The 11,292-nt window shown below is 43.3% G+C and overlaps 1 protein-coding gene across 7 annotated transcripts in view; it reads right to left on the reverse strand.

Annotated features, from left to right (window-relative positions):
- TNFAIP8L3 (TNF alpha induced protein 8 like 3) overlaps positions 1-11,292 on the reverse strand; it is a 37,994-nt gene that overhangs the window by 21,941 nt on the left and 4,761 nt on the right. Inside the window, exon 2 of one of the 7 annotated variants that reach the window (XM_073995808.1) lies at positions 1,620-1,730. The exons of the other annotated variants lie outside the window; for them this stretch is intronic. The gene's annotated coding sequence lies outside the window, so the exon portion shown is untranslated. The remainder of the gene's footprint in view (positions 1-1,619; positions 1,731-11,292) is intronic. 7 annotated transcript variants of the gene reach the window in all.

Here is an 11,292-nt window from a genome sequence, read left to right on the forward strand (position 1 = left end):
AGACCCTTATGGTTTCTTCCCCGAATGTTCGTCTGTCTCCTTGCTCATCTCTCTACCCCAGCTACTGTTCTATTTTCCACACCAGGCTGACAGCAGGCTTTGATGCTGCTGCTCCTCTAGAAAGGGCCTCAAGGGGATTCCCATAAACTTCAAGACAGAGCCCAGACAACTCTTTAGCATGGCACACCAGGCCACTGAACTGACATCTGTCTTCTCTTCACCCTCTACAAAAACCCTAAGCTTCTGGCTCCAGGCCACAGGCAGGTCTCACCTGCACCAGGCCTGGGTCACCTTGCACCTTTGCATTTTCTGTCCCTGTGCTGGGACACTGACCTCTTACTCTCTTCCCAGTCCAATTCCTGCTTAGTTTCCAGGGCTCCATTTGAATGACTTCTGACTTCTAGGCAATTTCTTTTTGCAATCACCTACCCTGTCACTTATCACCTTGTGGAGCAATCAATCATCCACTAGCTGGATGAGGAATTTTATCACCCACTGGTCTGTGAACTCCTTGAAGGCAGGGACCAAAGCTTATTTATCTGGGCAACTGTAGCCAGGGACTGAAACAGAGAATATTCATTGCTTGAATGTATGGCTCTCACTCTTGACATTTTATTGAAATGCATTCACGCTCATGTCAGGAGCAATAATGATAATGAGAGCTGGCATGTCCTCCAACCAGGGGCCTGAGACACTCCCACCTGGGCATGGTTGCCACATCACTCACCAGGTTGCTCTGTCACTCCTTTTCTTTTTATTTAAAAAAGTTATTTTCAAAGTAATACAGGGTACAATTATTTAAAAAGTCAAATCAGACTGAGCATGGTGGCTCATGCGTATAATCTCAGCACTTTGGAGGTCAACGTGGGAGGTTAACTTGAGGCTAGGAGTTCGAGGCTGCAGTGAGCTATGATCGTGCCACTGTACTCCAGCCTGGGTGACAGAGCAAGACCCTGTCTCAAAATAAATAAATAAAAATAAAAAAATAAAGAAAGAAAAAAAGAAAAGTCATTCTACGAGGGAGGCTTATAACAAAATGTAGCATCCCCAGCACACCTCTGATGCTAGCTCCTTACAGACAAAACACTTTAAACTATTTTAGCTGTTTCTCTATATTTAAGTTACATGTGTACACTGTTAATTCTTGATTTTATTTGCTTTTAACTTTCTACTACAGAAGGTGAAAACTTAGCTTTCTTTCCCATTCATTTCTCCTTCCACCTTCCAATTTGCTTCTCTTTCAACATTTGGTTAAATCAAACTTCAGTGATGACATTACTATGATTTAGCTATCATTCATAGCCAAGTCATGTAGTGTCCTATGACTTCCATGCCAGCATTTCCTTTCTTATTCATCTTGTTTTCCCAGGAGTTAAACACTACTTTTTAATCTCCTGGTTAGTTTTTTATCTGTCTAGTGCCAATTCACTCCTAAAGTTCCTAGCAGAATAGAAAGTTCTTCTCAACAGGTTCAAACACATCAACTAATCAACTGTTCCCATTTTTTTTTTTTCTTGAAAACATCTCTGGCAGCCCTCTGTCCCCCAACTCAACTCTGGGCATGTTTTTCTCTATGCCTGACACAGGCAGTCAACGTGGGTCCTCCCTTCGTTCTTTACCCCTTCTCTCTTGTGTCCATCTCCTGTTTCTTGGATCTCACGACTCCTTTTTCTTAATTTAGTCCTTGGTTCAGTGGAGCACTTGGTCCAGCACAGGTATCAGCATACTGCCTTAAAGAGCCAGAGAGTAAAGGAGAAAAAGGCAAAATAGAGAATATTGTGTAGGTACTTAAATAACCATGTAAGGTATAAATAACCATGTAAGATGTACTTAAAAACGTAAACACAAAAACAGGTGACAGGCCAGATTTGGCCTGGGGACCTCAGTTGGCTGCCTCCTGAGTAAGCAGCTATCTCAGGAAGAGGACATGATAAAGTCATTTTTGGGGATCTAACATTTCATACAATGACTTTATTCCAACCACACGTTTGATGGATGGTTTACCTTGGTCCAGAGCTCTATGTTGGAAATCATTTGCCTTGAGAATTCAAAGGCAGGGCATCACTGTTGTCTAAAGTTCAGCTATTTAGAAAACTAGTATACATTGGTAAGGGCCTGTTTTTTTCTCTCTGGAAGCTTTTAAGATTTTTGCTTCGTGACTCGACTCCAGGAATGGCCATAAGACGTGGATTTTTCACTGCCTTAGTCCCTCTAGCACTCAGAAGGGCTTCTGGGGGTGGGTGGGGGCCCAAGGCAGAGGAAACAGAGAGGAGCATCTGGGCCTGAGATGGGTCAGGGAAGGGAAGACATCCCAGGTAAGGCAGAGAGCTGGGACCAGGGAGATGGGGAGGACAGGGCGAAGTCAGGAGGAGAAATTGAGGTTCTAGAGTGTAGACAAGATGGGTAGGGCCCATGGGGGAGCCCAACTTTGCTTTTCTGGAAGTTTTAGGTTCTTTGAGCTTAAGAGATGCTACCCTCCAGGTGGAGGGGCCCAAGAAAGCTGGGGCAGCCATGACAGGACTCAGTGACTCATGAGAGAATGGACTTGTCCTACAGCACTCCTGTCATGTGCCCCATGATTCCCTAAAACACTGACCAGCTGCTCTTGGCCCTCATGTGGCCTTGATTCCACCTGTGTGCTGTCTCAGCACCAACCTCCACCCTCTTCACACACTGCTCAGACCTCAGTCACTCCCATTGGGTTACGACAATTTGGCAAAGCTATTTTTTACATAGTTTTTTAAACAACAACACAACAGAAAACAAAGCAAAACACTAAGAATGGGTGGAAACAGGCCTCCTCATCCATTCCCTGAGTGTTGGCACATCACTGACCTCCCTCCCAGGATGAGGAGAAATCCAGGTTGGTAGCAGCCCCTGTGCTTACCTGCTTACCACGCTTGCTGGTCTTAGGATGAGCTATCCATCATTCTGGGCACAATGCTCCCTTTGTCCAACAATTTACTCCTAACTCAATCATTCTCCCTTTCATATTCCTTTTAAAATCGCAGTGGTCATAGTCACTCACTTGCAAATAATAAGAAAAGATGGCTCCTTCATAAAGGCACTAAATAAAGGAACTTTCCTGCTTTCAACTTGAAAACTAAGAAAGAGTGATTTTTTTTTTTTTTTCTTAATAAGGGGAGTTTTCTGGAAGGGTGAAAAAGCATAGTCAACATAGAGTCATGAGTGACTTGATGGGGCTACGTTCTCAGACATGCATTGTTAGGGGATTTTGCCATTGTGTGAACATCATATGGTATACTTATACAAACCTAGATGGTAAAGCCCACTACCACCTAGGCTACATGGTACAGCCTTTTGCTCCTAGGCTACAAACCTGTACCGCATGTTACTGTACTAAATACTGTAGGCACCTGTAACACAATGGTATTTGTATATCTAAACATGTATTAGGTACAGTAAAAATGCAGTATAAAAGATAAAAAATGGTCCACTTCTCTAAGGCACTTAGCATGAATAGAGCTTGCAGGACTGGAAGTTGGTCCAGGTGAGTCAGTGAGTGAGTAGAGAGTGAATGTGGAAGCCCAGGATATGACCGTACGCTGCTATAGACTTTATCAATACTTTACACCCAGGCTACACTAATCTTATAAAAAACATTTTTCTTTCTTCAGTGATAAATTACCCTTATCTTACTGAAACATTTTTACTTTATAAACTTTAAATTAAAAAAAACTTTTTGACTTTTGTAATAACACCTTAAAACACAAGCACATTGCAGAGCTGTACAAAAATTATTTTTTCATTTATATCTTTATTCTATAAGCTTTTTTCTATTAATTTTTTTTCTTTTTAAACTTTTTTGTTAAAAACTAAGAAAAACACATATATTAGTCTCTGCCTACAAAGGGTCAAGATCATCAAAACATCATCAAGTGCAAGGAATTTTCAGCTCCATTGTAAGCTTAGGGACTACTATCACGTCCAAAATATCATTACATGGCACCTGACTGTATAATTTTATACCTGAAAAGGAGTAAGGATAAATCATTTTTCATAATATAAACCAAGAAAGTAAATAAAGATAGACAAAATCCTGGCTGATGGGGAATACCAACTATTAAGGGTGATTGGGGCTAATTTAAAACTGGGTTAAAAACTCTGTTAAATGTGAATCTAAATGGTGCATACTTCCTTTTCTAGAAACTTCCTGACTGGGCTTCCTCTGCTTGGGAGGCTAGAGGGGAGTAAGGAATTCTGGGACCACCGTATGAGCTCTTAATTTTAGCTTCAAGATGCATAAGGAATCCTCAATTAAATTTCAGTCTAATTCCTTCAGAAATAGATTCACATTATATTTAGTATTACACCACTCCTCAAATAATAAATTTTTTTGGAATGATGGACTAACAGTGGTGGTGGCACACCAATACCTCCTAAAAGCTAACAATCCTGTTATAACAGACTTTTAAATGTCCTTGTTTCCCCCTCTAATTTAAAAAGTAATAAAAACACAAAATTAGTATAGGTAAATGAAAATGTGGGAAGTGAACGTCACTCATATCTGGGATAGAGGTCAAGGACAGAGGAAGGGTGGCAGAGGGCACGCGGGTCAGAGCTGCCAGTTGGACCTCCTGCCAGCCGGACCTCCTGCCAGCCAGCGAGCAGCAGTGACGCTGAGTTTCAAGACAGCCAAGATGGCTGAATCCATAGGCTCACCCACAGGTGCGTTTAGACTGGGAGGCTGCAGTGCCCTCGGTCAGTCTGTAGGCCTCATATTTACAAGCTCATTAACTATTCTGACCCTCTGTTCATGGCATAGAGGCCCACAAAGGCTAGGCCAGGTGGGCTCAGAATAGGAGGTGGTGATGGTGGTGGGAGCACCAGAGAAAGCATGGGCTGAGGCTAGGGCAGGGGGTGTGCAGGGCAGAAGGCTGGATCACCGCAGGTAGGGGGCTGGGCAGAGCCAGTAAGGGGGCCACAGAGGACTGCTCTAGGGGGAAGAGGAACATAGGGAATTGATGGAAGAGCAAGTTTCAAGGGAGAGGATGGAGGGGCCTGGGACAAGCCTGCAGGAGGATGAGCTGGGGAACAGGCACTGCAGCTCACTTGGCTGTTGTTTATAAAAACAAATTACCAGCTGAAAGCTGCATGTACTCACTGAAGACAAATCTGGCAGAGTACAAAGAAGACAATTAAAATTACCTATACACTCATCACAGAGTGGCTTATTTTGCTCTAGCATTAACAAAAAATCTCAAGTGTTTATGTGTGTGAATGTGAGGGGAGATTTCTCCCCTTCTCCATATACAAAGGGGCATATGTATAGGGGTGGGTGTGTATATGCGCATTTATGTACACATGTACATACAGCAAAACAGGGATCACAGATTATTGAACCTTCTTTGACAATGTTATAATGTGAACATTTCCCTATATCATCAAATGTTCTTCAAATTAACTTTCCTTAACATCTGAATAATATCCCACTGTGTGGAAATGTCATTATATATTTAATCATTCCATAAATACTTGACTGAATATTCAAGTTGTTTATTTAGGTTTGTTTCTGCCCTCACCGCGGACAGTTTTAAATAGCAAAAGTCTGCCATTTACTTTGTGATTGGGATAATTTAATCTCTCTGCGTCTGTTTCTTCATCTGTAAACTGGGAATGGTAATACCTGCTTTATCCATGTCATGGTTTTGCTATGAGAACATGTGTGGAGGAGATTTCACTGTTCTATGATTTCACAGTCTTTTAACTTTGAGTGACTTGGTGGCTGTCAAGGCCACCAGCAGAGTTGGGAAAAAGTGAGGGAAAGGTGATGGCCTGCATGTGGGTGTGTTGGGGTGTCTCCTAAACAGTAAGGAGGAGGAGTCTGGGGCCTTTAGAAGACAGGATTCTTGCTCAGGAGAGAAGACTGGGCTAGAGTACAACTTTGGGAGTCTTTAGCTTCCCAAAAGCTTACAGCTTTTGTTATAAGAACAGATGGTCTTTTCTAAAAGAAAGTATTTTGTCAGAAAAAAGCAAGGCAAGAGCTCCATCTTAGGGGACACAGGTAGGAAAAAGATATTAATGAGGGATGCAGGAGGAGCAACTGAAGAAGGGTACAGGGAAACCAGGATTATACACAGATAAGTTAGAAACAAAAGAGAGCCACAAAAATTCAGGTTTAATACCTACCAGATACTGCTGTGGGCTCTCTAAAAGTTGACCCTATATCAATTTAGCTCTGCCTGCCTTGTTTGACTCAGCGAATTATGAAGTTAAATCCTAAAGGTAGAGAGACCTAACATGGATGAACAAACATGCCAGTTTCTTTATAATAAAAAAATCAATCTAAAGAAAGATAAAATGTAATTGGAGAACTAGTGGTCAATAAACCTTTTCTTGAAGCTAGTAGCTATTTAAGCTCAAAGTAAATTAACCTTTGCAATTGTCCCTGGACATCTGTAAAACCTACCAAATGCCTCTCAAGTATTTTAAAAAAAAATGCACTTATCTTCTGAGGGCTTTGTGGAGGGCTCTTCTGACTCAGAAAGAGAAGTGGGCCTGACCCAAGGGAAGGAGGCCCCTGGGCAACGTGCTAGCGTGGGCCTGTGCTGGTCTGACCTGTGGCAAATGGGCCCAGGATGGAGAAACCTAAGAAAGGAAATGCAGGTGATGGGAGGGAGTGGCAAGAACACAGTAGAAGGTGTCAGAAGGAAAAAGAGCAAAAGTCCTTTTGATATCTCAATACCTGGAATAGCTCTCTGATCCTTTTTTTATTCTTTTTAATTACCTATGTTTTGGGGTAAACACAAAGAAACCACGGGATTTGGCCTCCAGTTCTTGTTCTAACACTGCCTTGCAGTGGAACAAAATGTTTTTAGCATCCCAGGTCAACATTTCAGAAACGGGACTCTCATTCTTTTTAAACCCTCCCCTCTCCCTAAATAAAGCTCTCACATCTTTTTTCTAATTGCTTTTGGACCACCTTCTTGGAAGAGTGCAGTCTTCTCTTAGGGCTCAATCTAGTTTTCTTCTTTGTACTGTTTTCACATATTCCACCATGAGCTTGTACTTTTTTTGTCAGAAAATAATGTTACTGACAAGCAATAACTAAGCGACAATGCTTGAAACACAAACCTGAGTCATCCAGCTCTGAATGTCAAGTTCTTTTCACTATGTGTACTCTCACCTTTTGAATTTTCTCTCCTCAAGTCCTGCTGGTCACCATGTCCTGGGGATTGTATATCTGAAATGATTCTAAATGCTGGGGTGAAAAAAAGGGCTTAGGACCCAGCTCAAGCACACTCTGAAAAAGGGTGTACTTGACTTTGGTATCTCTCTTAACTCTGCTTTTCAAACCTTCTTCTCTCCTCTCCCACCAGACCCGTGTGATCCAGAAGAAGCCCACGGCTGCAGCATCCTTCTAGGACCTTCTCCTTAGCAGTGGCTGTGTGCTGACTCTCCCATCTTCCCTCACAGATCGCCCTTTACCATCCCCTGATCTGGAACCGGAGTCAGCCAGTCCTTGACCATGTTGTTACTGGGCTAATGCAGGGAATGTCTGCAGCTTAAAGCAGGCCTTTGTGGAGGCAGAATGCCCTCACCTAACAGAGGCAGCCTAAGGGTCAGGATTCTGGGCACCGTGGAGGCTGTGTGGGGGATGCAAGGCAGCCTGGTGGCATCCATGAATCTAATTACATAGTCTACCTGTGCAAGAGAAGAGTCTCTGGAATTAGACTGGCTTCGTATCTACTGAGAAGCTGTGCAATCTTAAGCAGGTTACTTAACCTCTCTGTGTTTGATTTTCTGTTCTATAAATTGGGGCTATTTATAGTACGTAGCCCAGAAGGCTGGTATAAGGATCAACTACCATATAAACAATTAACCCAGTCCCGAATACATTGTAAGTGCTTAATTAATATAGGATAAATAAAAAAGTAAAACATCATTATACTTTTATGTTCAGTAACAGCCCTTGGGGGCTGACCTTGGGCTGGCAAGGATCACGCCATCTTATTTCTCATCTTGTTTTGCCACAACTTTTTTTTTTTTTTGGAGTCAGAGTCTCTCTTTTGCCCAGGATGGAGTGCAGTGGCACGATCTTGGCTCACTGCAACCTCTGCCTCCCGAGTTCAAGCGATTCTTCTGCCTCAGCATCCTGAGTAGCTAGGATTGCAGGCATGCACCACCATGCCCAACTAATTTCTGTGTTTTTAGTAGAGATGGGGTTTCGCCATGTTAGCCAGGCTGGTCTCGAACTTCTGACCTCAGGTGATCCGCCCGCCTCAGCCTCCCAAAGTGCTGGGATTACAGGTGTGAGCCACCACACTCGGCCCATAACTTCTTAAACCCTGGCTTCTCTTATCCTGTAACCCCCAATCCCAGTCTTCCCACCCTCACTTTCTCAGTCTTATCCAAAGGAAACCAAGGAGACAGGACTCAATTGTGGCAGGAAAGAGCTGCCACAGAGGCCTGCTGGGCAGATGGCCCCCCTCACCTACCTCCTGTATTTGACTTTGTATTTGTCCACCTTCCCAGCATAACCCACAGGCTCCAAATCAGGAGCGTGGGATGTGTGTGCTCACTAGCAACAGCTCCTTCCAGAATCTCCTCCCTCATGTGAAACTGGATGCTTCTACTACAAAAATATAAACCAGGAGTCTCCATGAAGCTACATATGGCTAACATGCTTCCTTTCATGGCCAGAATATTTTCCCAGAAAGCACATTTTACTTCTGAAACACAACCTAGAAGCCAGTGGCTGCCCCTGTGGTTTTTCAACAGTTTAAAGCAATATTGGACACCACCAAGTGTCTCTTTTTTTTTCCGGAGAACTGAGTTACAAAATATTGGTTTCTATTAGGGTGTGTCTAGCACTTTCTGTGCTGCCAAGCCTTCCATTTTTATAGTCTGCACACTGGTAGATTTTCCATGAACAGGCTCAAATTTATTCCCAAGCAATGATGCTTAGGAAACCCAATATGAACGTGAAGATTGTTCTAAAGCAGACTCAGAATTTGTCCCATGCCATTGCCTAAAAAGAGCATTTCTGATATGTAATAAAATTTTTCTAGCATACCTTAAGATATATATATGGCAATGGGGAGGATATTTGCTCTCCTTATATGATTTTTTGGATTGAATTTTTAGAGGAAACTTGTCTTTTAAATTCTTCTTCTCTATCCTTTTATTTCTATATTTGTATAGAATACAGCCCAAACATCCACCTACACAGGTATTTTACATAAAGAGTTGGAAGCCAAGTGACTGAAAAACAAAACAAAGTTATTTATGTAGTGTCTTTATAGAGATTTACATGTGAATTCGAATGGGAGCCAAGGGTAATGCTGGAGGGAAATGAACCAGTTAGGGAACTGTGCTAATGGAAAGTGTGACTATAATTTAGCTTTGTTGACAAATAAAAAGGCAAGTGCTGTATTTTTTAAGAGAAAAATAACATAGGAAATAGAGCTTTCCATGTATATATTCATATACACTCAGTCTTTACCTCAAGAAGCCTTCCCACTAGAACTCCAAATCACATTGCCCCATGCTCCAAATCCTGCACTATTTACTGCTGGTGATGCCCAGTTTTACAGATCCAGTTTGGGATGGGTTTTCTCTCCCCAATATGGCTACAAACCTCTGGAAGGCAGGAGCACATCTAAGCGCATTTCTGTATACTATCACAGCACCTGGCACCACTCTGAACACAAAACAGCTGATCAGCTGGCATCTACTGCACTGTGTGGATTGAACAGTTGGATTCAGAGCTATGAGGTCTAGAATGGCCACTTTAATCTGGCAACTGAAACTGCCCCAAAGAGGTCTAGACAAAGTTTGTAGTTCAATAACTATCCCCTGAACTCCGCTGGTAGACAGGCCTGCCATCCCTAGTAAACAGTCCTAAAGATCTGTGGAGGCCACCTGTGGTGACCACTGCCATGTGCTTCATGGACTCCCCCTTCAGGAACGAAGGACTTCCTCCACAAGTGGCTGGTAGTGCTACCTGCAGAAGCCCTCGGCTGGAGGGAACAGCCTCACCCAAGGTCATACCTCGTTCCTTGAAATGGCTTGCCTTTAATGACTGCTTATTTTGGGGGTGTAAAGGTATAAAGGCCTGGCCTCTCACCCCAACTCAGAATAGTTCTGATGAGCCATTCTAGCTCCAGAGCTCCCATGGACTCAGCTGAGGCTGTTGGGTCTACATGATAGCTCAGCTTCTCTGCCCAGTCCTGTTCCCTTCCCTTCCCCCTTTTTTTTCCTTGCCTTCTACAGGTATTAATTCCAAGAGAAGTTCCAAATAAACCTTGTGCATGCTGCTGACCTCCATCTCAGAGTCTGCTTCCTAGCAAACCAACCCACAACACCATCCATCCAACCATCCACCCACCCACCCACCCACCCACCCACCTATCCAGCCAGTAACCTGCCACTATGTTTAGGGGACATAGATGGCATGGGCTCATACAGATGAAAAAGACCCAGTCTTTGTCCTTAGGAAGCTAACTAACAGTCCAGCACAGGAATAACCATAAAGTATGCAATAGGAAGGGCTGGTGTTAAGGGAGATATAACTGGGGATGTGATGCAGGTAAGGGAGGTGAGGAGTCTTCATTCACTGGCTTAGGCTGTGGTCATCAGTAGACATACCCTGTCTCCTCATCCAACGTCAAGCTCTGGAGGTCAGGGTGAACTGTGTCCTTATCTCTCTTTGCATTTCCCATAATTCCTAACACAGAGTCCCAGACAGTAAAAGAAATCTTAAAACACTAAAACAAAACAAAACACTGAGGGAAAGCCTTGGCATCCTGTCTACTTTATAGGACAGGTTTCTGGCTGCTGGTCTGGCCTTTTAGGACAAAGTTCTCAGGAGGTTCCTCAAGATGCTCATTCACTTACTATGTCCATAAAATCTCAGGAACATGAAGAAGCACAAGACAAGGTCCTGACTCCCAAAGCAGCTACAGCTTACTCTGTGGATGAGGCAGAGATCCATGCACATTTCAACAAACAGGAACAAGAAATGGGAAAATGACTAATAGCCAAACGGCACATCATTCCCAGGCTGCTCTTGCCCTTAGCAGGCCAGCCCATTTATCTTCAATCTGTCAGTAGAGAAAGATTACTAAACAGTCTCTGCAAGGAACCTAGCAATGAGAATCAACAAACCCTCAAACCTCACAGTGCCTCAAAACCAATACACCTGTGAAACTTATTGTCTAAAGGGGAAAAGAACCTTTACCCCAAACATCACTGCTAAGTGCCTGAAGGAAGAGGGAGTGTCTGTGGGGTGGCAGAGCCCGTCTCCTGCATTTCCCTGCCTCCAGAGAA

Source organism: Macaca fascicularis, chromosome 7 (assembly GCF_037993035.2).
Source record: "Macaca fascicularis isolate 582-1 chromosome 7, T2T-MFA8v1.1".
Classification (NCBI taxonomy): domain Eukaryota; kingdom Metazoa; phylum Chordata; class Mammalia; order Primates; family Cercopithecidae; genus Macaca; species Macaca fascicularis.